General features: G+C 30.4%; 1 protein-coding gene across 3 annotated transcripts in view; it reads left to right on the forward strand.

Annotated features, from left to right (window-relative positions):
* Positions 1-27,607, forward strand: part of LOC107451674 (uncharacterized) — a 274,776-nt gene that overhangs the window by 194,213 nt on the left and 52,956 nt on the right. Inside the window, exon 1 of one of the 3 annotated variants that reach the window (XM_071179440.1) lies at positions 15,822-16,014. The exons of the other annotated variants lie outside the window; for them this stretch is intronic. The gene's annotated coding sequence lies outside the window, so the exon portion shown is untranslated. Of the gene's footprint in view, positions 1-15,821; positions 16,015-27,607 lie in introns of those variants that run through there. 3 annotated transcript variants of the gene reach the window in all.

A 27,607-nucleotide genomic window follows, 5' to 3' on the forward strand; every position in this document is an offset into this window, starting at 1 on the left:
TCTATACTCTCAACACATTCACATTACACATTCTATATTCCCAACACATTCACATTACACATTCTATACTCCCAATACATTCACATTACACATTCTATACTCCCAACACATTCACATTACACATTCTATATTCCCAACACATTCACATTACACATTCTATATTCACAAAGATTTGAATTTTTTCAGTATATCTTTCTTACTAAACACAAAGACAGGCAGGAAGCCGTATTGAACATAAACAAACTTATTATATATTGAAGTTGCCAGGTACAGAAAACAAAAACCTAAAAATGTATCACTGTTACAATAAAATACATAAACAAATAATAAATCTAAGTTAAACAAAAGACGTAGACGAAAGAGAATTGTATTTCAACGAATTCGATGTGATACGGCTCAGTATTTAATTAACTTCTGGTTAATTAACATTCTAATTTATGTGTAGAAACTTAGCTCAAATTTAACACGCCATTTTCCTCATAAACGATCAGCTGGCGCTGACGTCATAGGTCACATGTATAAACAACGATCTTCTTCTTGAAGTGCAAGTACCCAATTGGGTATACTATAGACTACGTCACAGGTTGTGTTATTCCTACTAAATTTAACCCATGAACGGCATTTTCTGCGAGCCAACTTCAAGCCACAAATAAACAAACGAAGTGTTTGATCGTTTAAATAGCTGCTCGCCAGATTTTATTGCATTATAAAGAAAAGTAATTGATATTCGATTTTTGATTAATAATTGATTTATGTAGATAGTGGCATATAGAGCCCCTGAATTAGACAGGCCGACTCATCATCTATTTTTGCTCCAAAGAGCTAACATAAGCACAATACTAACATAACGTTAACTTGTGAACTTTTTTGCTCCAATATTGCTTGATAGGTCAGCTCTGATAGTATAGGAGCCTTAGTGGCATAGAATTTAGCATTGCGTCATGGTAAATGTTATTCCTACTAAGTGGAAGTAGTTGTGTTTTTTTTATATTATACCCAATTGGTTGCCTACCAGTTACTGATTGATCATCGACACATCCAGACACATGTTTTTTCTTCTCATGGAACGCGAATCGACATTATTTTCTTGCGATGCTAGTTTTTTCGTTGTTAGTCGCAAATCCGATTTAAATCAGCTGTTCAACGTCGACTATAAAAAAAGATATATGCATCTATTGATTAATATACATATGCTAATTGTCTGATACTAAGAGATTTACCGGCTTATCGTAGTTATCGGTTATGGCAACTCTTTATAGGATTGTTTACACCTGTTTTTCCAAGTTGTCGCCAACATTAACCGCCATCTCTATAACCGACAAGTAGGAAATTTATTATCGCGATATATTGTTTATTGTCAAAACAAATATTGAAATTTAACAATACATAGCAATATTTTTGCATCTTGACTAATTTATATTTTTTTTACATTGATCAGTATTTTCGTAATCTCAATAAAATTCATCAACATTCGTAATAATATCGTATTCAGTAATAATCGTAATATTTATATTCGCGATATTATTCTTTAGAAACATTATGTTATCGATAATTATCGTGATTTTATGGTATCGATAATCATAGTCATAAATATTTATCACCGTATTATAGTATTTAATATTTATTACCGTCATTAATAATTGCCGTATTTTATGCACTACATACTTACTATCGGTAGCCGGTGACCTGTATAAATCAGAATCTGGCGTTCTTCCTTAGGTGTCAGCAAACTTCATAACTGCTATAACTGATAAGTAAAGATTTTATTTTCTGTTAATTTAAACGAGCTTTTCAAACTTGCTTAAATTACATTAACTAAGTTTGTTTGCTTCTAATCTAGCGTTTAAGCATTTTTAAAAGAAAACAAAAAGCTTTAGACATATATTGCATTCAACTCTCTCGTTTCAATGTTCTCCAAAAATAAAATTGAACGATTTTTTTATAAAACTTCCACCTTATTCTGAAGAGAAAGATTTACAGCCATATTATTTCTTATTTCTTTGCTTAGAATATTCGACTCGTTGTTTTCTAACGACATATTCTCTTCAGTGTCTGATCGTTGTATACTGGCAAAAAGAAAGCATAATCCGATCTGGGCTTGCGATGAGCACAAACCAACTAGCGATAAATGTACGAAAGCGATAAGCGTGGATCACCCCCCCCTCTCCCCAAACATGTTTCTTCTCGCATTCCAAAACGAAAACCGTGAGGAATAAATAAGGAAGCTACTTTAGAAAAAAGAGGTTGTCTTGGGAAAGTACGCATTTCTCTTGGATGCGACCCTTTAAATGGTATTCCACGGTCTTCATCTTATGAAAGAAATGTTCCTTAAGTTACAGTTAAAGTAGGCCTGATAGTTCGAATACTTCCAAACATCGAAAGTATTGTGTGAAAAATCGTTTGCATCGATTTATTTTTCTCGCTTTGGAAATAAAGTTTTTGTCTAAGGTTCAGTTATATCGTTAGGATTTTTTTTTTTTTAAGCTTCTTCATAAAATGAAAACTAAGTTGCTTTTATTGTTAAAAGCTGTTCTTTGAAGACTCTATCGTAACATTGTTTAACATATATTTTGCATTTAATTCAAGCGAATTTATAAGCAAGTTTATTATTCTCTATAACAGTTGTATGCTCCAACTGTGTTTATAACTGCTATGTTGGAACTGATGTGCTACAAGTAGCGAAATTACTGCTTTTTTTTCACAGTTTGTAGTGTAAAATGCTTTTTTAGAAAGCAGCAAAAGGGAGTAGTGTGTTACGGGTTGTATAGTACAGTTTTTAGCGATAAAATGACCATATTTTTAACGTTAGTTTATTAAAGAAACAAGATTCAAACACAAATAATTTTTCGAATTTCATTGTTGCAAAACTTACGCGAGTGCATCAGATGCCATAATGGAAATGTCCCCAGTGTACTAAATTATTTCGATTTTTTTTTTCATTTATTTAAAGCCTTAGACACTTAACAAAATCACAGTTATTAGTTATTTTTTTAGCATTCCATGAAATCAAACATTTTGACTGATTTTTATATTCAATTAGAAAAACAATGATGTATATAATGACACAATTTCTTAGAATTTTGTGACTTTTATGATTATTTTTATTGTTGATATTTACTAATAACTTGTTATATAACTGAAAATAATATCAAAAATATTAAAAATTAATCTTAAACGAATTTCTTTACACGTTAGTTATTCTTTCACAATGCAGTCATTTTGACTGCTTTTGGGCAATATAGGTATTTCAGTCTTTCTAGAGCTAAGGCGACATTGATCCAGCTATATGTTGCCGACGATAAAGTGACTATTGGAAAAGGTTGGTACATAAGGCTTTACAAGTTTGTTTGTTTTTTTGAAAAAATGGGTTGAAGAAATTTGCTTCCTCAAAGAAGTGACGATAGTTATCACGTTACTTTGGCGAAAACTTCACTCAGATCATATACCACGAAACAATTTCGTCAGAAATGACGAAGTTTCTCAGTGTAGCTTGCAAACCCCCAGGAAAGCTTCCGCAGCTTCTTTTAGATTATTTCATGACTCGAGCTCGCTTAGTTTGAGCATCAGGTACTAAAGCATAACAATCTATTATTAAAAAGTAAGATCAATCGATTTGTATAGAACTTAACGAAGGTTGGATCTCTAAATCGTTAACTTCTTTGAAAGATTGTGGCGCCCTTCTTCTCTTAAAAGTGTTGGTTGGCACGTACAAAATTACAAATCATAGAAAAAAAGAAATCTCTTAAAGCAGTGTTTCTTAACCTTTTTGGTAGAATGGACCCCTTTTAAAAATTTTAAGAAGTCACGGACCACCCCCAGTGAAAAAAATAATTGCAAAAAACATCAATAATTAGAAAACATATAAGTTTATTATTTTAATAGTATGCAAAATTTTTAAAATAAATATTTTTAATGTGAAGGTTGTTGCTGCTTTACCTTAATAAATAAATTAAATTGAGGAATGGTTTTCAACAAAGCAACGCGCATATCTTGTTCAACCTTCAATCGATTTCGATGCTTTGTTTTATTGTAACAAGTGTGGAAAATCCCGCTTCGCAAAGATACACAGTAGCAAACGGAATTATAGCTGCCACAGCTCATTTTACAAGCAATGGGAAGGCTTCCAAACATTTCAAAAATTAGGAGTAGTCGGCGGACTCCCAAAATTTGACCCATGGACCCCTAAAGGGTCCATGAACCACAGGTTAAGAAACCCTGTCTTAAAGGGATCAAATCAGACATTCTCCCTTGAGAGTTCAAGTTAGCAATCTTATTAAAATTGCATTTTTTAAACGGTTAAGATGGCTGGGACTGGAGTGCCCTAGGGCACTCCCAATCGCCACAAATTTGAAATTAAAAGTGAATGCAATTGTTCCCAACGGACACAGGAGAAGCATGGATAGGAGATCCAAAGTTGGCGATTTATATAAAATATAACATAGCCAAAACAAAGCCACCCCTTTTATCAATATTGGGTTCAAAAATACCTTGGCGAGTCGCCAACAAAACTCTGGGAATTATTACAACCATGCAACTGAAACATATTTGCGGTAAGAAATTTAAGAATCAAAAGTTAGAAACAGATTTTTGTTTTCGATTAGGCGCGGCAGTGAATTAATGAGTCGGCATTAGTAATGAAATAATAAGTATCCGTTGCATTGATCAATAAAATAAGAAAAAGAATAAATATTTTATGTTCGCTTTAAAAGATTAACTCTTTGATTTATTTTAAATATAATTCGATTAATAAAATAAGCTTAAGTAATTAAAGATATTTTAAAAGGTAGGAAATAAATATGTAATGCCAATTGTAGCATCACAATAATCCTAATTCCATTTTTCTGCTATTAAATGCTCCTACACACCTTTTACGAGCATAATTGAACAGTCACCCTACACAAAACTGATCCCAGTCGCTGTTGCGTATAATGTGCAACTACACACATTTATATAGAACTACTGAATTAGGTAGGGGTGTGGATACAGCTAAAGAGGGATATTATTCAATCATGACAGCCCATGGGGATTGGACCTTCCCTACGAGTGATTGTCCTCGCGAGACAGGCTGCCATTAATCAAGTTAACTGTTTCTCTTTATGCCATATTAGATTTAGCCATGTTTCCCTTTCTAGAAATCATCAACTTGAAAAATAATCCGCTTCTCTAATTCACCTGGTAAGATGGTTCATCTACATGTCATCTATATAAATCATTGAAGCTTTACCGAAAATTATTATATATGGTCCTTATATGGTCATAACACAATGCTGTTTACTTTTAATTTGCGCTATCATGGTAATAGTATAATGCATCAGTTTTATAATGAGTATAATTTACAAGTTATTTATAATTTACTAGCAGCTACTATATACCTTGTATTCTGTATTCATTTGGTAAAAAAATTCATCTACATGTGATCAGTATAAATTATCGATTCTTTACAAAAATCAATGTATATGGTCCTTATAATGTTATAACACAATATTGTTTCATTTTAAATTGTGCTATCGTGGTACTATTATATTGTGTTAGTTTCATAATTTATATAATTTACTAGTAGCTTCTATGTACCATGAATTCATCTGGTTAGATGGCTCATTTGCATGTGATCAAAATAAATAATTGAATCTTTACAAAAAATTATTGTTTATGGTATTTATGATGTCATAACACAGTATTGTTTACTTTTAAATTGTGCTATGGTGGCACTATTATATTGCGTTAGTTTTATAATTTTCTAGTTACTTATAATTTACTAGTATCTTCTATGTACCGTGAATTCATCTGGTGAGATGATTCATCTACATGTGATCAATATAAATCATTGAAGCTTCACAAAAATTATTGTATATGATCCTTATAATCTCCTAACACAATGTTGATTACTTTAAAATTGTGCTATAGTGGTACTGTTATATTGCGTTAGTCTTATAATTTATATAATTTACTAGTTACTTGTAAACTAGGAAGCTCTACCTCTAATTCTGCGTCAGCTATCCCCCAGAACTGCTTTCACAGTTTCTTTCGAATAGCTTCGCAATCAGAACTTTCTTTGATTGCTCATTAACATATTTTGATCTAGTTTTATAAATGAAAAGTGAAGGAAATTCACTTTTGAAAATGAAGTCCTGAAAATATGCTAAATAGCTCGTTTTTGTGCCTGATTTCGTATCCTGAAATACCGCCTACAGTAATTATTTAGCATATTTAAGATTAGGCTCTCAAACCATTGAAGTTGAGTTTTATTACGTGAAAATATTAGTTCAAAATAATTCAGGGTATTCACTTTTTCATGCTCACTGTTCTTATTATCATTTTAGCAAATTCCCCGAGTGTTTTTATTCATTTTTTTTTTAATATTTTGAGAAAATTTTATCCCACTCCCCGCCCCCAAACAATTAACTACAATTAACTTTTGAGAAAGGAAATGTAACATGGAAGTTCGATAAACAGTAGAATGTTTATTAAATCACGTGTTATCACTATTCAGAATTGTTAATTATCGGTTATATTCCTTCGATTGTCTTAAAATAATAATAATATTAATAATATGTTTTACAACATCATAAACTTAGTTTTTACTTAAAATTCCAAAGCATCTCAGATTATGTTCTGTTCGGAAACGACTGTGAGGAATTTTTATCGAACGTGAGTGAAATTTCGAATGAAATAACACCAAGCTCTCTATAGTTTTATAATCTTCTCTGATATCTTTTACGCAGTTATCCACTGATTCTACTCGTAAAAAATATTCTTTTTTTTCCGCTGAAGGTGAAGTGTAGAGGAGTTATTTTAAAACAAAATTTTTATTCTGATTGTTCTAGCAATTCCGGCATCACGTGATCGGCGTGTCCAAAAACGCCACATGACTAAATGTAAAATCTTCTCGGGGCCACACAGAAACGAAAGATTTATCATGTTTTGGATCGAATTTTTCCCTCTAGGTGGTCATAAAATACTAACAAACAAATCGTCTGCCGAATAAGTTTTGGAGTGGCGGGAAAAATAAAACATCCCGGTAGCCATCTTGATGGCTGTTCTTAATGTCGCTTGATCTCACACGAACTGTATGGGCTAGTACGCTATGGAATTTTCATTCTTCTTTTTTTTTTAATATAGCACCCCAAAAACTCGTGATCCTTTCCAAAAACTTCGAAAGCCCTGAAGTCACGTGAACAATATATTGTTCGAATAAGATGAATGATGCAAGGCATTATGGGCGCCCAAGAGGAGATGGACCACGAGAAAGACATTTGTTATCTATGTTCCAGGACATAAAAGGTTGAAGGTTGGCACGACAGAAAATTGTGCCCAAAAAGACAGTTTTATTTAATACGAGTTGCGCCATTTTCACTTTTCTTATTCTAGATCAAATTGCTTAAAAATTGCTGTAGGGGGAAAATAGCAGTTTCGTGTCTCATTTCGGAAATTGATTTCTTCTTTCTCTTAAAGCAATTTTCATTGAATGGTATAGGATTCTAAGAGCATCAATTATTTTAAAATTATTTTTAAGGGATTTCTTCTCAAAGTGTAATACTTTGATAATGATGATATTGATGTAAGAAAACGGTCAGCTGAATCAATGTTATTATCTGATGTTTGGAAAGTTTTTTTTTTTCGGCTTTAAGCACCTCCAAGAAAAAATGTTTTATTACGGTTGTAGGACTAATATTATCATTACATAAAATATTGGATCTAATTTTATCTTATTTTCTAAAATATTACTTTTGTTATTATTGCTTCTTTTTGCAGAAATACGACCAATACGTTGTCTTTGATAATAATGTAGTCAATTACAGCAAGTGGATTTTACGAATACAACTGTTAAAATATTACGCACTACTGTTAAATAATGAATACAGCTGCTAAAATATTAAATCATTTGAACAGTTATACAAAAGAGAGAGTAGTTTCACGATAATTTTTATTGATAAGGGGAGGGTAGAGGCTTATTTAAGACACTACATCTGAATAGAATTTTGAAAAATAATAATTATAGGAATAGAATAGTTATAGGAATTGAATGAGGCCTATACTGAAATGAAGGTTTAGAAGTTATATTAGTCAATTTTGCATTATTGTTCTCACTTTACCTACATTGTTAAACAGACGATTGGGGCATTGTTTCAACTCTATTTTTTCTCATTTTACAGACCAAGGAGGAATCCAAAGAGCTAATATTTCAAAAGTTGAATAATGAAACAAATACTATTTTTGAATTACACTCAGTATAAAGTAAACACTTTTAACTTCTAAACTGTTTGTTTGATTGCCTCAGTATTGCTCTCATTCATTACAGTGGAAAATGTGTCTTGCATGTTCAAATAGTTCTTAATAGCCATGTAAAGTGTATACATGAGTACGCGTGGTGCTCTTTATCCATATAAACTCTCGAAACTTTTTGAACCGGTTGATCTATTGACTTGTGTCATTCGATTCATAGTCATTCGCGAAGAAGTTCATAGAAGCAATATCTCACTTGTTTAGGTAGCTATATCAGGTGCTTAAATAGGTACAAAGTCAAATTTGTACTTTTTGTGCATAAAACGCTTATCACCTCTAAACTGTTATCCGATTGTTTTGAGATTTCTGCCGTATTTCAGCAAAAAAGAAAAAAAAACATCACATTCATCAGAAAATATGCCTCACTTTGCCTGTTATAAGAAATTTAAATTCTCGTCCTCAAATTACCCCCCATTTCCCTCAGAAAAGGAGGAAGTGTACATAAAGTAAAAAGGCAGTGATATCGAAAGGCTTGACGAAATAAATCAATGTTGTATAGTTAATTATGACTAAGATAAGATCTCTCTCGAAGAAAAATCAAATTCTTTTATAACAGGCAACTTAGTATCTTCTCTTGTTAAGTTCCTAAAGCATGTCAAACTACGATTAGAAATTTCATTAAAAAATGCAAATATAAACTCTCATCCCATAAATGTCAGATTTTACCAGGCATAACATGCTGTTTCGTGCATATTTGAAACATGTCTATTTACTGTATAAAAAAAAACTCCATCTGAAATGAAAATAAAAGCCTTATCTGTTTTCTCTTTGTTGTTGAACAAATTTAGAGAACCAAATGGCCGATATAGCCTAGTTGGCAGGGTGCTGGACTCTCGTTCGTGAGAACGGGAGTTCGCATCCGGTCGGCCAACGACTCCCCGAGTAGTAAATGGTGACTGGTGAAAGTTAAGTCTGTCGGGTCACAAAGTCGTCCATGTTCCCATAACAAAATATACCTCTGGGAGTACTGAATTGGAGATTGATCGTTCTCTGGTTCAGGTCGAAACTACGATCTGTGGATGAATAAATGGATGTATGAAGGAGTCCGCCTTATAAACGGGTGTGACGTATGTATTGCAGAAGTCGAATTCTCGGCCACAGATGGCGCCACTGGAAAACAAGAATAATCGCATCCCTCGCCTTAATGGACTACGACAACAACAGAGAACCAAATATAGCTAAGATAAATTGAATCCATCAGATGAGATGGCTTAGACATATCTATAGATATGACGATAACAACCCAATTAAAAAATTAAACGGACCACGTACCAGATGTTTAGATGTCGTAGAAAAGCTGAGCAGCGAGGGGCAAATTGATGAAAAGCACTTGCGTCTAGTGCTTTCCATCTATTTGACCCTACGAATCGAAATGAAATAAGCTGCTTGAGACAGACAAGACCTGGCACTAACTGTAGGGTTGGTAAAAAAAAGTAGTATTCGTATTCTATTTAGAACTTAAATTTTCTGTTTTCGGGACCTAAATCACTTTTTGCATTTTTAATTTTCTAATAATACTTTATGCCTTGCTTTCCTGCTTTTATTATAATAAACAAACAGCAATGGATAAGACAGCTGTAGTTGTTATTTTTAGTTAAAGTTTCGACAAGGCTTAGAAAAAAATGATATCGGTATTGTTTAAATTCTTTATTCTTACTTATAAATTTACAATAATCTGCGACAGGTTTTCTTGTTCTAAATAATCCCGATAATATATGATTAAAGGCCGGACAAGACTTTAATTAACTTACTTTTCAAGAGTATATAACATAGATAAATATTACATTAAGTTAAATATTTAACTAGATTTGCAGGGCGTTGTTAATTAAGGCCTATTACAACGTATGATGTGAGCATCCTTTCGGATTATTTATGTGGAAATAGCATGTTATTCTATGCGTTTCTGACATTATCTACGTTGAGAGAATAATTAGTGATGTTATAGAAAATCATTACTCATTAAAATACCGCCCTTCTTTCTGTCTTTGAATGCGATAAGGCATTAAAGCACGGAGTGAGCATTCGCCCTCCGAAGACAGACCTAAGATCAAACACACTGAAATCACGTGTTTTAAATTTTAGCATAGTTGCGGCACCCTTAAGATTTTTTTCATAAAAATGCTCTATCTATCTAAATTTCATATCTATCTAAATGATATTATATCTATCTAAATGATCTATCTAAATTTCACTCGCGGAGAATTTACTATAGTACATTAACAAAACGAGATACAATTATATTTCGGAAGCAAAAGGGATTTCAGTTACTTTTTTATTTTGTTTGATGGAGTGATTGGTAATTAATTGAGCAGGTGAGAGCATATAAAGCACAATGGCGAAATTCAGAATTTCCCATTTTAGTTAAATACAAAATAATACATTACTGATCCGAAACTCGGTTTAGGATTTGATGTTTGACAATTACTTGTCCCTTCTTCAACAGTGCCTTGCTTTGTCTAATATTATACCCGCTTCAAGGGTGATGAAAGATTTTCTTTTGATAACTGTGTTTGCAACGGTAAATGCGTAATACATAGTAATACATTCCCGATCACGGAGCTCTGTTTAGCATTTGATGTTTGATAATTACTTGTCCCTTTTTCAACAGTGACATGCTTTGTCTAATATACCTGCTTCAAGGGTGATGAAAGATTTTCTTTTCATAACTGTGTTTGCAACGGTAAATGCGTAATACAAATTCACGTGGTTGTTCTCGGCTACTTAACGTTGTAGCAATTAGACTTGGTTTTTTTCCAGCTGAATGAATTTTAAAATGAAACTTAGTGGATACTTTTAAGACACGTCACGCTTGCGTTTCTAACCTGCTAGGCTTCCGAATTGGAGCATAGCTGAAAGCCACCATTTACCCACGATGACGTTGCTTGCAAGTAGCCAATTAAGAAACTCTGAATAGGCCATCTTTACTTTTAAGTGTTTATCACTTCTGCAACAAAAACTATTTTAACAAGAACATAAACTCCTACATAGTACAGCCAAACACAGTTATTCAAAATGAAAATAATCGACCCATTGAGGTTTATTCCTGAGAGTCGCAGATTGTCTCACATAAAAATCCGACAAATAATTTGTCAGAGAGGATAGAATTCTCTCCTCCAAATGAAATAACCTAGGTTCGAATCCCATCTACGTTAGTCTTTTCAAAATCAGCTCCCGGCTCAATAGTGCTGCCATAAAATATCCTCAGTAGAGACAGATCGTGGGATAGAATCAGCTTGCCATCAGGCATCACCGTAAGAGGTTTTCGTGGTTTTTCTCTCACTGCAGGCAGGATTCCCTCAAAAAATCCACCCCGAAGAATAGTTTTACCCGATGCTTGCTCGAGAAATTCCTTTATCTTCTGAGTTGGGTTCAATGTTATAGTTCCGAAGCTGAATATTGTTAGCCGTAAACCTTAAAAAAGTTTGACTAGTTGGTGATAGGTTAAAAGAGGTAAACATATTACTGATATGTAGACTAATAAGGTATTCTTTTTTTTAGCTGAATCGCAGAAAATCAAATACAAAGCGATGAAACTAATAATTTAGATATCATAAAGGTTTTCATGAACTATAAATGCATTTTTGTCCTTGTATACCCATTTTTGCATCTGAGAATATTATTTCCTATGTATTTTTACAGTGATTAGAAAGAAACTAAATTCGAGTCAATAAGAAAAGAAGATCAGAAGTCCTATGGGTGATTATACATAAAAGTCTTATTTTTTACTTGGAAAAAAAGCAAACGAAATTATCGAATTTGACATAAGCATCTATACAAATAAGGCACTACCCATGCATTTTTACACTGAATTGAATGGTACTGTACTGTACGGTATTTTTATTTACGTTGCCCTAGAGCTGCCCAATGAACTACTGGCGATGATCTGGGATTCATCCCTAAGGATGATCCGAAGACAGCATACCGTAGATCGTATTTGATTTTTTAAAAGAAACAGAACACGATAAATTGATCCAATACCCCCAAGAGTATTGATTTGTTATAGGAACGTGGAGAACCTTGTGCTCCCGGAAGATTTAGCTTGCACCATTCGCCATTTTGTACACGGGGGAGTCATCGGCCGGTGGGCATCGAACTCACAACCGCTCGGACATGGGCTCAATGCCTTACCAACCAGGCTACACCAGCACTGAACTGAATAAGGGTAATAATTAAAAAGTTATTAAACTATTCATTTTGAAAAACACAATTAAAAAGTTGTACTTTTATACATAAAACCCTTGTAACTTCTAAACTATTAATCCCATCAACTCGTGTATGGTCTCAAACTATTCAGCCTAAAAACATACTTCATTTGCTTAAATATCAGTGTTTAAGTTTCCCCACTGTTAAACCCTCCTACTTCAGCTGACCAGTGTCCGAACGAAACTAAAGACCTGGTAGTAATGTATCTGAAAGAACTTCGGAAACCCACTGCCTAACCTTTCAAATTACTTTCATCAAAATTATTTCGGTCCGAAAATCTCTTCCAGGGATTTCGGTTCTCAGAATATTAAATTCGATAAATAAAGCAGTGAGTTTTCGAAGATTCCCTTATAGATTTTACTACCAGTACTTTTGTTTTGTTGAGACATTTATCGTCTTACTCTTAACCCCCCCCCCCCTTCTCTATCATATAAACCAGCAGAAGATTTTCGGGACTGCTGTGTGAGGCCACAAGCAAATCATATAGGTCCTGGTTTATTATCATAGGGCCTAGTTTATTATTATTGTCTATCGCAATTGTATTAATAACAGAGTCAGTAATAAAAGTTATTTTCGCTGAGAATGAAAATAACATAGATGACGATCACGAAATTTTTTTTTCCAATTTGTCAACTCGCATCTTTATTGCTGTTTATTACTTCAATTATACAGGTTCCCCATAACAGCAAGTGATCAAATGCCTTTTAATTCCGCGCTATGAACAAAATCAGAAATTATTTCCTTTAATAGCATATTGAAAGTGACATTATTAAAAATGACGTTTTAATTGGGTAGAAAATGGCTGTTCAGACCAATTTAATCGTCGCGAAAACAACACTTTAATCCAATTTAGGATGGGTAAAATTACAATTTTCTTTACAATTTCAGTGTTATTCTTTTGATGCCAGAGTTTGAAAACCCGAAAAAAAAATAGTTCGAATGTTTTGAGTTTAAAATTAGCAACGCTCATTTTGTAACTTCTCACCTGTTACGGTGAATCTTGGGATCGTTGCCAAGGACAAAAACTGAAACTTTTCTGATGACGTCGCGTGACATCACAATCAGATATTTTGAAGGAAAAGAAAACTAAAAGACACTACGTAATTTTCTTATTCTTAATCATTGGCAACCTGAAATAGCTCAAAAGTCTGGAGTTTGCCAAGTTTGCTAAATATTTTATATCAGTATGGTGGAAGAAAGGGTTATTAAAAATGTTTGTTTAGCAAAATTACTTCCGCGTCTCGAAAAATATAGATAGGATATGCTTTTACATCCACCTGAGATTTAATATATTGGGCAACATTTAGTTCAATTTTATTACTTAAAAAATTAAATTGTAAGAATTTTTTCTTTTTGTATGCTTTTACAAGACGATTGTCTACGTTGGTTAAAATGTAATTGGTTCGGAAATCGAAGTTTATAATTATAAGAAAATGTTTATATATGTTACTGCCAAAGCCCAAATTCGGCCACTTCGCGAATTGGCCGGCCAAATCGCGAAGTGGCTAAGAACGCTGTAAATTGGCTGGCCAAAGTCCGATCTTTTCTTGATTTCGGGAATTGGCCGGCCAAATCGTGAAGTGGCTTGGGAGGATCAGCCAAAGTTGGAAGAAAAAATCATTAGCACGTATTATTAGCTCTGTATGACTACAACTTCATTCTTTAAAAATTACTAGCTGCGGTAACCGCAGCTAATTGCGGTGGGATGTAGCCATTTGAGACAAAGAAAAAAAAATTATAAAATTTTAATTTAAAAACTTGTCTATTTTTTTATACTTTTAAATTAGAAGATTTATATTTTTAAATTAAAAAAGAAAATAAAAAGGGCAATACCTACCGGTAATTCTTGAATGAGCACATCGCGTTTTGGATGGAACATCGTGGCCACTTCGCAAAATGGCCAGCTAAAGTAGAATATTCACTGATGGTTTCAATTACATCACACTTTTGCCGAGAGGTATGGCCAAAGTGCGAAATGGCCGGCCAATTCGCGAAGTGGCCGTAACATATATATATATATATATANTATATATAGTCTGACGCATGATCAAAATGTAAAAAGAACACACTATGAAAATATCAGACCATATGCAAAAATAAAGCTAACAATTAAAATGTATGATTTTTATGTGTTAATCAAAAATTAATTACTTTTTTTAAATAGTTTATCACGTTTATAATTTTTTTTTTTTTTTTTAGTTTTCTTTCTTCTTAACTACATATTTCTAACTAAAATCGTATTCTGTTCTATTATTCGTAATCTGTTATTAAAGTTTGAGTTAAGAGAGATAATATATAGGTAGAATGTATTAATTAGAGTTTATAATATAAAAATCAGAGTTCAATATTGTACTCTATGAAACTACTACGTATCAGGAGTATATTTGCTACTGTACGTAAATAAATATAGTGTTAAGTTCGAATCCTTGCGATGACTAGTCGATTCGAATAAGATGCGCACCGAACACAATGCTAACCTGAAATTTCCCTAGTGGTAAACGAATTATCAGTTAGAATCGAAATGTCATCTGGCTTACCGTTGGAAGTTTTCGTGGTTTTCTCCTCCATGTAACGCAAATGTGGGTTAGTTAAATCAGAATGTCCTCCATGGACCCTAGTTTGTTTCAATACTTGTTCCAAGAATGACTCCCGTCTAAAACCCTCATTGCCCCCATGCTTTGGTTTTGAAATTGTGAAATCTTAACCCCTAACCCATGAGGGGATATTGCAAAAATAATTTACTTTTAATTTAATTTTTTGTACAATTTGCGTGCATTAGTGCAGTACATTGTTGATACATTTTGTACTAAAAGCATATAGTCTGCAAATTTATAAATTTTGCAGTATTTAATAATTCGGTATATTTTGTAGTATTTAATAATTTACAAGTTGATGAAAATAGTACTTATCTGTCACGATGAATGTAAAATATTGCAATTTTTCGTTTGCGCAATATAAACGCTATTTTTTACTGAGCTTTAAATCTTTTTAATACATTTACCTCTCACAAAAATGTCTTCTATAAAATATGAGAATTTTTTAAATGAATTTACATACTTGCACAAATAACATCAACTATTATACCAAAGTACTAAAACCTAATGTAAAAATTTTATGCCTAGCTTCATACTAAGAATTGTGGTATTTCAAAAAGACGCATAACTATAACCACACCATCTCATAAAATTACCAAATATGTCGTTTATATTTATACAGCGCCATTTAACCATTTTATGGTTATTATTTATTTATTTTTCACACAGTAAAATAGAATTTTTCATCCCTCCCATTCCTTTTTTCAAATCTCAGAAGATTTTATGATTCTTTAAGAAAGGCATGCTGCTTGCTTTTACCATAATTGGATTAATGTAGCGAACTTTCTTTTAAAAGCTCTATTTACCCTGATTGTTGCATTTCTTTGGCGTAATCTTGGCATACATTTTGGAAAGAGAGCCATTTTTCTTATTTTTCTCTCAGTGGAATACATTCTTCATGAGAATAATAAAAACTTTTACTTGAAACGAACAGGTAATTTTTAAAAGCAGTTGAGAATAACGCATAAAAGATCATGTTTGAATAATGTAATTACCACATCTAATTCTAAATTAACAGCGAAATGTTTATGGCATTAAGTCATTAATGTTTGAAACATAGATTTTTCTGATCAAAATATTTGTTCTGAAAGCTAACTTAAAAGTTTGGGTATTTTTGAAACATAAAATTTAATGATATTATGATTAAAACTTTCATTAATGCAAGGTATTGTAACTTAAAACTCTTTTATGCAGTGAGAATTGTTTTTGTGACGAAAATTAACGCATAAAATTTACATTAGATTTTATTAAAATAATTGTTGGTTTATTTTAATATTTAGAATCCTATGTTTATGATGATGTTTAAATAAAAATGCTAATATTTAAAATTCTGTTAACAATTTCCACTTTACCATTTCCAATTTCAAGAATTACATTACTTTTGCAGCATGTGAGTAAATTTTTAGGAAGTGCCCCAGATGGTTTTTCCAATAATTTATCAATGAAGTCGTCAAATAATGATTGATTTACAAATTTGAATATTAGTTTCGTAGCAAGTTTATTCTATATGTAGAAAAAAAAGGCGGAAAAAATACCATGGAAAACACCCATTTGGAAGAAACATTTAATTTGAAGAAATGGAAGAGATTTTTTTAATAAAGAAATATCGAGTATTAAAAAAAATTATGAATAGTTAATAATTCGAATCTAGTTGAAATAATAGTTAATATAAATAAAATAATAGTCCAATTATTTAATAAATCTTTTTAAAATAAATGAAAATAGAAAAGCGAAAATTAGAAGAAGAAAAAACATTTTATTAATTTCTTAAAATATTAAAACAACTGTACTTTCTCTCAATGTTTAATATAAATGAATATAATGGAACTACATTTTATAATTATATAAGAGCTTTTAGAAAATATCGTATTTAAATTATATACCATAGTATTGCATTACAAATCTCACAATTGGCATATTTATTTTCATAACCAAGTGCTGTTAAAAATGAACACTGAAACTACGTTATATGCTAAAGGTATATTTATCATTACATATTTTTAATACCAAGTGTATTTTTATGCATTTAAACATAAAATTATAAGCTAATTGTAATCTATAAAATAAACTTAAGAATTTTTAACCTTAAACTTATGTTCACAAAATACTGAATTTTATTTTTAAATTAATGAATAATTTTAAAAAATTTGATTATGGGGTGAACAACTTGAATGCTGTATTAATATTTGAGCTTTAAATCACTACATAATTTTCTTGCTTTAGTTTTTAAAATAAAACTAGTAAGTTTTCAAATAAAAATGTTTTTTTTTTTGCATTTTGATAGATTTGCAATATTTTGCCTGGAATTTTCTAATATTTTAAATTCAGAGAATAATACTAGTTTTTAATTTATTTCATAATAAATTTAAAAACATTCGTTAAATAAATTAAAAATTGAACTCTTCTTTTAAAAAATTAATTAAAAGCAAAATAATTAATGTGTAAAATTGCTAAAGAATGCATTTGTTTTAATGAAAAATGCACTAAGAATGTAACCAATCGAAAAAATTTATACGAAGTAATAATTTTTAAATTAATATTTTAAGCAGTATTATTTTTTCTAGTTTTTAGTATACGCTGCTTTTCAGTCACTGGCCTTAATTCCTGGAAATCATTTTCATACATAGAAAAATTCTAATAGTTTAGTTAGTGACCTTTCTAGTATCCTCTTCTATGTGTAGAAACATTCCACCCATGTTTCTTATCAATTTCTACTTATGTTTAACTATTTCGACCCAGACTTTTTCTCACTCCTTATTAATTAAACTACTTTTTTTCTTCTAACATCTCGTATAAAGTTTTTCCTTCTGCATTTCTTTGTTTTTTTCTCTCATTCTCTGTTTCGACACTGACGAAGTTTTGTAGACTCGAAACTATATGTCTTTTTGTGGAATGATTTTCACGTTGATTATATATAATTCTATTTTAACTTTTTTCTCTCTCATACTTACATTAATTACTTACATCCACTGTAGGATAACTAAAAATAATTCCCGTGCTGATTCTTCTGAAATTCTAGCAAAGTTATTCATCAAATTCACGCAAACCTTAAATTCCGAACAAAGTGTTATAGCAAAGCGAAGCTCTTCAAGCAACCAAAATTCAATACACGAGTATTTTCATCATTTGTAAACAACCGTGTCGTTTGTCGTCTTGTCCGTAATTGTTTACTGTTCCATAACTGTTTCTCATACCCTAAATTCTATAATTCTACTTCGATGAATAATAAACTCTTTTATACAATTTTAGAAACTTGTGGGGAGAGTTGTTACAGACCATGTCAGCCGTCATCTATGAAAAGGTACCCCGACATAGAGTCGAGTTAACATGTCTTATATACTAGTGAATTGTAGTTGTAATTTTGTAGTGGTAGATACGCTGCAAACTCTAACTCAAATAGTTCAATCTCAGTAGATCTTTTAGTATAATGCTATAAACGATCCACAATTTTTTCCTGTTCCACAACTGTTTCTTTTATCCTATATTGTACTTTGATATTTTCTCGCTCTCTCTTTCTCTCTCTTTCATTCTCTCTTGCTACTCTCTACTTAAATACTCTTATTCATTGTTACAAACTCTAGTTAAAATAATAATTCTTCAGGTAAATGTTTATTAAAGCTTTCCATCAAACTAGCTTTTTGTTTCTGTCAATATTAGAATATACATATTGAAAGGAAATTTTAATGAAATCAATTAAATATCGTCTTAGTACTGCGTTCATCTATGCGTTTTATTTAATGGAGATAAATGTAATATATTGTGATAATGAAATATATTCTACGACATATTTTACATTGTTCAGTATATAAAGATATTTTAATATCTGTCTATTTGTTAATATATTAAAATAAGTAATATTTAGATTATTAAAGACAAAAATAGCACCGCAAGTATCATTAAAAAAAATAATCCGAAGAACTTAAAACAAATTGTGCGGCAATATCAGATTTAGAGAAAAAGCTTTCTCTTTTAGTAATTTATTTACAATTTTGCATTCATGAAGTTTAATATTTTTAAAACAATAAAAAATAAAATTATTTCTTTTTAAAGATGCATTGAGTTAAAAATATTTTCGAATATGCTATATGTTCAATGAAATGCAATTTATTAAAACAATTATTTCTTACATGTCATTTCTTGGCATAAAACCGAATCGATAATGCAATTTATCGCTTGCGGAATAGCAAAATATAAGCAGTTTTTCTTCTTCGAGGCCTAATCAACAAAGATGACACTATAGCCCAAATAATAATTAGTCATTCATCTTGGATCATTTTTTCCTGATTTTGCTGTCCATTTGGGGAAAATAATAAGGTCCATTTTCTGAAATGCTCTTCGAACTTTCCAGAACTTTCACTCAGCATAAAAATCAAATGTATGTATATTTTTAAATTGTGCTAAATCTGATTATTGTTGTAAAATTTATCGTAAATGCAAAGAGGAAAAAAAATTTATTAAGAAAAGCATATTTGTTCCTAATCATTTGGTCTTTTTCATTTGTTTAATATTCCCGTTTAATTATCTGCGCACCTAGAAAGTCATGAGAAATTATGGAAAGTTATGAGTTTCGGTATTGAACAAAATTTGTCATGAAATGTTATGATTTTAACTATTTTTTAAAAAAAATCATGAAAACTCATGGATTTAGGTAGCCGAAAAATCTAATTTTTAAAACAGAATTACCCCCCCCCCCCCCCCNCCCCCCCCCCCCCATTTTATTGTGTTCCAAATATCTGAATTTGTAACAAAATTCCCACTCACAGTCATATTTTATTAAAAATTATGGTGTTCTTTCAAAAAATGAAAGAAAAAACATCATTTCTAGAGAGAATTATCTTTTAAACTTCTGTGATTTCAGAATTTTTGTTATTATTTTTTTATATATATAAATTTAAAATTCTATCTGAAGCAAGCCAGTCATTGGCAATTTTTTTTATTCCGAAATGAAAACAGAAAAATGAGGAGAATTTCTTTCCTTGTCGATGAACAAGAAAAGTATCTTTAGAATATAATCCTGGAGAAAAAAAGAAGAAAAAATATTTGCTTTTGCATTTTTTTCAGCTATTTTATTGCTTCAACTCTTTCTTTAGCCTGTTTCTTAAATTTAAGATCTACAAATACGAAGTTACAGAATATAACAGTTTTGGTTATACCTATCATTTCAATTAATGTCATTATAATGCTTTCTCAAATTTATTGTTGTATATTTGCTGGAGAAAATAGTAAGTCATGAAAAATTCATGAACTCAAAAATCTAAAATGTCATGAACTTGAAAATCTAAAATGTAGCAGATATCCTGAATTTTGTAGAACAATTTTTAAGTGTCAAAAAACTACCGGCATATCATCGAAATGTGCGAAAAAAATTAACTATTTTTGAAAAATTAACTATTCTTTTAAACTTTCGTTTGATAATATTAAAATATTACTTAATATACTGATAAGATGTCTGCTGTTTTTCAACGTTTATTCAACTCATATTTATCCCGTTTTACTAAATGCTTTTACCGTCGTAAGTCTTATGCTTAGTTATATAAAAAGTTAGAAACCTAAAACTTTTCGACAGATTTTAAATTTTTATTTTTAGCTAAACTGTTTGTCACGATTACCAGGTTCAATAAAAGTAGTTAATTTAATCCAATAAACTTACCGATGCCATTTTGAAATAACTCGTAACTCAAGTCACATGTCTAATATCATCCAATCACTATGTTTCTATAATGAGATCGTTTGCTTTTTCAAATAAGATTAAATAAGTACTTCACTTCAAAATGACATTAAGTAAATTAAATTATACCAGATTTGTTTGAATTTTGTTTACAGTATTTGTGATTTCTTTCTTTAAATTGTAATATTTATTTTAAAAGTTCATTTCGTAAATGGACGTAACTCTAAATTTCTAAACCTAATAAGTAAATTGCATTTTGTTCTTACTAGTTACCAGTCCAAGCTTAAAAAAACTGTTCTATTTTTCATTCTTAAGTTTCCTCATAAAATAAAAGCTTCTCTCATTTTACGTAAATGTTTTATGTGAAACAAAACATTACAAAATTAAGAGGATGATTTGTGTTCCCAAAGTATTTATTTAGGTAATCTTACCATCTAACTCAATATTCAGATTAAATTTGCTTTCTTACATATTTTTTTTAAAAATATCGTTTTCTTTTGTAGTTGTGTTATCATTTGGCATTTAGGTCAATTATAAAAGATATTTAATATCAAACAATTCAATTTTAGTCACTTGATTTTAAAATATATTTTATTTTAAAAAGAAAAAAATTTAAGAAGTTAATCGGAATAATTACATGTCTTGTAAAAGCTCCAAGAAATGTTCGCAACTGATAACACTTTAAGATTTTGTTATATTAAATCTTTATCAGATTATACAAATGTCTTTCGATAAAAAAAAAACGCTTTTTGACCTTTCAACTCTTAAGTTTTCTATTTTTGTTTTTTTATGAGGAAATTAAACAAATGTGAAACGATTTATTTAAAAGCAGAAGAATTTAATCCAAATCCTAATTTGAGAGGTTGGTTTATTACATCTTTTATATGTTAATAAATATTTCTTGCAATGAACAAAAATTATTAATTTTGTTTATCTTTAATGAATTGTTTCTAAATGAGGATTAAGGTATTTGTCAGATTAATTCGAAAATTTTTGTTCAGTTGTTATACCAGTTTCACATAATTATTTTCCTTACTTTTTCGTATACAAACTTAATTAACTATTAAGAAAATGTACTGAAGCAGCGCAGTTTCGAAAAATAGTGATCAGCTTACACTGACATCAATTTAATCAGGAATAAACAGGATCAAGATTAATTAATTGGATAAAAATTATTTCAAATATTGTCTCAATTTGTTTTTCCAATTCGTAACAGGTCTAGTTTCAAAAAATCTCGATTTAAATAGAAATTCGGGAGATAAACGTAAAAAAGATAGAACCTTCAATTGGCTGCACTCTGTTTTGGTAACCAAGTATTTATTCTCATAAAATTTCAAGAAAACCATTTGTTTATTCTCACCAACTTTCAAAAATAGTGAAAGTTTAATCAATAAATGGCACTGCTAAATTAAGAAACAAAGTATAAAACAATGTTTCTAAATTAATCTCCACTTGCCTGATAGTTTTATAGTTTGAACACATATTTAACAAACTTAGTTGCAAATATACAACTTATTTCTCTTGATACTGTCGTATGCTGCCTTAAAGTCAATAAAAAGATGGAAAGTCTCAATATTAAATTCTTTTGTCTTCTCTATATTTTGTCTTCTCTATATTTGATCAATTGTGGATTTTCCTCTTTGAAAACCACACTGGTAACTTCCAACCACCTTCCAACCAACCATGCGTATCAAACGTAGTTGCAAATATTTCAGTTCGAATGGTCTAACATGTAGCAAAAAACCTTATTTTATTGTTCTCTTTCGTCAGAAGCGTCATCTGTTGATATACTTCGTAACTATTTTTGGAGGTTGGTGAGAATAAATATCCGAGTTTTTTTTAAAAACATTACACAGAAAACCTTCCTTCCATTTTTGCTAGCAAAACGAATATGATTTTAAGAAAAATTTGTCGAAATTTCTGAGATCTTTGCTAGAAGTGGCAAAAGATTTTTCCCGCTACGAAATTTTCACAGCATTATCCGTAATTTTGACAGGATTTCACTTGGTGTTAAAGACGGTGCAAAAATGTTAAAGACGGTGCATTTTGTATTGTCGCTTATGGCGTCTGTGATCTCTATTATTAGCATACAGTGGTAGTATAAAACTCATCATGGATTTTTGGCCGTAGCCAACACATCTTTATTATGGATGTAAAAAATGATAATTGTCTTAAGGAAATAATAGAAATCGTTCGAACAAAATTAATTTATTAATTGATGAAAAATGGCATCACATCTTAATCATGGATGTAAAAAATGATAATTGTCTTAAGGAAATGATAGAAATCGTTCGAACAAAATTAATTTATTAATTGATGAAAAATGCATCACATCTTAATTATGGATGTAAAAAATGATAATTGTCTTAAGGAAATAATGGAAATCGTTCGAACAAAATTAATTTATTAATTGATGAAAAATGGCCACAATTCAAAAAAATATAATCATATTAAAGAATAGAAATTCCTTAAAGGGATCAAATTAAACACTCTCCCACATCGAAAGTTTTTACAGCGTGAAAATTTTAACGGTTGAGACTAGGGAGGCCCAGAAGGGCACCCCCAGTCACCACAAATTTTAAATTGAAAGTAAATGTATTTGTTTCCAACGAACACAGGAGAAACATGGATAGGAGATGCAAAATTGGCGAATTATCAAAATATAACATAGCCAAAACAAAGCCAACCCCGCATGATCAATATTGGGTTTGAAAATACTTTGGCGATCACGAGTCGCCAACAAAACTCTGGGAATTAATATAACCCTGTAACTGAAACATATTTGAGGTAAGAAATTAATAATGAAAAGTTATAAATAGACTTTTGTTTTCGATTAGGCGCGGCAGTGAATTAATGAGTCTTACATTAGTATTGAAATAAAAAGTTAACCGTTACATTGATCGATAAGAGAAGAATAAAATATTTTATGTTCGCTTTAAAAGATTAACTCTTTGATTTAATTTAAATATAATTCGATTAATAAAATAAGTTTAAGTAATTAAAGATATTTTAAAAGGTAGGAAATAAATATGTAAAGCCAATTGTGGCATCACATATCCCCGCTGGACACAGAAAAAATATGTAATATTTTTTTTTATATAAATGGATCTCCCCTATGTTACAAGAAAAATGTTATGCACTGAGACATAATATATCCATGGAACATATAATATAATATACACTTTATGTATAGTTAAATATCAAATTATGATTATTATTCGAAAAAATTTTAGAACATGCAGCTGTAGTTACTGTATGTGGCTAAAATATGGATTTGCAATATTAAATAGCGTTTTCTGAAAAATAGCAATTTTCAGAATCGCCTATGACCACCTAAGGTGTTATAACTATTCGACTACTCATCTGACTTAAGTAAACTTGGTGTAATTCATCATAAAGATTATTTGGCTTACTACAATCGCCTCATATACCTTTTGGTTAATAAAAAAATATATGAAGAATTACGAGACTGAATTTACTAGCGTTTATTGTAATAAACCTTTAATGAGACTGTTTAGAATAAGCTTTCATTACTCTGAGCCAAGGGCGCCGGCAGCGGGGTGCAAGGGGGTGTACTTGCACCCCCCTGGCTTTTTTTTTAAAATTAAATAATTAAGTAATTATTGATACATAACAATTAAAAAATTGTTTAATCAAACAAGAATTGTAATCTCTTGTTTGCTGTCCAAATCTGTTTTTAACTTTTTCAATGAATTCTGAGTCATCTTTGATTCTTTTCTTATGCACACTGAGCATTCACAAACTTGACAGATATCTGAGCTATATTTTTAAATTTCATTTAATAAAATGTAAATAATATTATATTTTCTATTAGTTATTCAGTTTAACAAAGGTGTATAACACAAGCTGACTTCTCGCAACTGTAAAACTTCATCAACACAATAAATACCAATGTTAAGCGTGCACAAACACGTTAGTAAACGAAACTACTGTTTGTAGTTATTTGTGCTTCAAAGTCAGTAGCTATGCCAGCGCGATCGCCTCTGGGCAAAATTTGTAATTACAAGAAATTCGTACCTTTTTTTAAATATCTTGCTAACAATGAAGAAATGTATCTTGAAAAAATGAACAGATGAAAGTATACGTAACAACAAAACAAAATGTAATTGCAGAATATTTTAATTTTTTTTCGGGGGGCGGGGAGGGTAGTTTGTTAGAGGGTTGCACCCCCTTTTATATTATTTTGCCTGCGCCCTTGCTCTGAGCTTATTGCTATCTTTTAGAAATAATGCATATTCTAATTTGTCTAAAGATATATATGCGGTTTCACTTCAGTAAGCTTAAAACATGTCAGACTGATCAGAAAATACTGAACACTTTTCCAATTAGCCTAGAGCATTTCAAAACTGCAGCGGCTATTTTCAAAGAACCAGATCCCTCAATTACCTATGATATTCATAACTAATGCCGTTTTCAGTGCACATGGGATTATTTTATTGTACATATATTTTTTGATTTATAGAATATTCAAATATTTTTTAGGACTTAGTTTATTCATCATGGAGCTTATAAATACTTAAAAAGAAATAAAAATTTTAAATAAATAGGAAAAAATTGAAATTTGTATATCGTGTGTAGCGTTATCTGATAGAGAAAACACTTAATTTTGTTTAATACATTCACAATAAAAACCTGACAAACTTCATTCTTTTTTAAATACCCTTTAAAACTCGTTGTAATTATATTCGTAATTACATGTCCTTTTTTGAAAATTATTTAGAACAAAAACAATTTTTCAGAATTAATTATTTTATGACAAAGTCCTGTTGATAAGATATGCTTTAAGGTTCAGAAAATTCCCATCGCCTAAGAATTATAAAACATCAAATAGTTGTGCAATACTGCGGTGTGGAATTTGCGTGCGGGAGAAAGTTTCTTCTCAAAATTCGGAAGAGATGAAAGAAAAATTATTCTTCGGTAAAAAGAAAAAAGAAAAAGAAAGAAAAAACAACGAAGATAAGAAAAGGTTAAAGATTTTCGCTCCAGTTGTTGGAATCCCCAAAGATTGCTGGTTTATTTTCTAGTCAATTAATTATTCATTATACGTCATACTAATTACTTTAATGATAAGACGTATACTTTTAAGGAAACGTGAACTTATACACGCATTTATTGGGATTTTTTTTTTCTTCTGCTTTGTTGATAAGTTTACTTAAAAAGCTTTTAAAGCAACCCGTATTCCCTGTACTGCGTCAGAATGTATTGCAAACAATCGAATAATGCGTGTTAAATTTTAAACATAGAATCTTTACTGTTTTAATAAATGTAACATTCTAAATGTAGCATTTTTAATAGTTTTTGTTGTATATGTCAGAAGCTAATTAAAAACTCCAGTTTTTTTGCGAAATGCCATTGTCTTTTTATTATTTTGTAATATGTTGGAATAAATTAAAAAGACATCAATGTTTTCTAATTAGCGTAATACGTTCCGGCTTATTACAATTAGCCCAAACGACTTTAGGCTAATCGGGAAGTTTGCGTTTTTTTTTTCAACCAGACTGAAGGAAACTGCCTGAAATCAGTCTGTCTTATTAAGCTTTAAATGACATTTTTAATTAATCTAAAGTGTGTGAGCTTGCTGCAGTAAACTTAAAAAATGTGTCTGAATAAGAAATACTGGAGACATTTTAAATTGCATTATTTGAAAAGAGCCGGATTATTTCGGATTATGCCGGACTTGAAAAGAACCTGATTAAGATGTGCGTGTTTTTAAATTCTTGTATAAAAAATTATGTGAAAAATTAAATGTTAAGGATCAAAAATTAATATCTTAAACTAGGAAAAATAAAAATACTACTAAATTCTTCGACGTATCATTATGGGGGAAAGTATATTTAAATAAATCAAAACCTGCTTGATTGCCCGAGGACGATAATTATTAAGACTTTCAAGTTTCATCCAGTAACTAAGTATATTTTTATCTTTTCAAACCGCTTCCTTACTAGTGAATTTTTAGATTTAGATTGTATTTTCGTATTTTTCTCGTTTAAATATTAATTTAATAGCCCTAGTGTGCATGCTTTCTGCTAGAATTTAATTTTGACAAAGATTATAAAAATATATAATAAAAGTGATAATTACGAATCACCCTATATGATTCAAATAATGCATAAACATTTCAGATCAGTCCTTCTATTACTAAAAAATCATATTTATACTGTAGCATATCCTTTCTGTTAAATTCCAATTCTTAAAACTAGTTGAATTCCTATAATTTATTATCTCAAATTGATAAAAATGGTTAAAAAATTTGAAATTGTTAATGCTACATGCAAGCGTAAGTAGTGACACGTCATTTCTCTGTGAATCTAATTCTTAAAATCTAATTAAATTTATTAGTAGCATTTCCTATTCGCATAAATTGATAAAAATGAGCGCTGAGTTCAAAAAGTTAAGGCTGACAAGGATTTTACATAATTAGGTTAGATAAATTGATATTAGCGTTTTACAAGTCTATTGTGAATTTCTGCATAGTGGCCATTTATCCAAATAAAATTTGCTTTCAACAGTTATTATAATACTTTGCTATGAGGATAACTATTAGTATAGTTAGTATAAACTATTATAAGATATATTTTAATAGAAATATCTGTTAGTATAGTTGTAATATTGATTTTACGTTTTCTGAATATTCATTTTAATCAACATATCGCAAATTGTTTAAAATATAAGAGATCTAAGTCTTAAGAGTACAAATTTAATGTGTTAAAAATTAAAGTTATTAAGAAATATTATGAATAACAATTACTCGTCAAGAAATATGTTGTATTACTTTATAAATTCAATACTCTAAAAAAATACGTTGAAATGCGTATAATCAAATTTTGTTTTTCTTGTA

Source organism: Parasteatoda tepidariorum, chromosome 4 (assembly GCF_043381705.1).
Source record: "Parasteatoda tepidariorum isolate YZ-2023 chromosome 4, CAS_Ptep_4.0, whole genome shotgun sequence".
NCBI classification, from domain to species: Eukaryota; Metazoa; Arthropoda; class Arachnida; order Araneae; family Theridiidae; genus Parasteatoda; species Parasteatoda tepidariorum.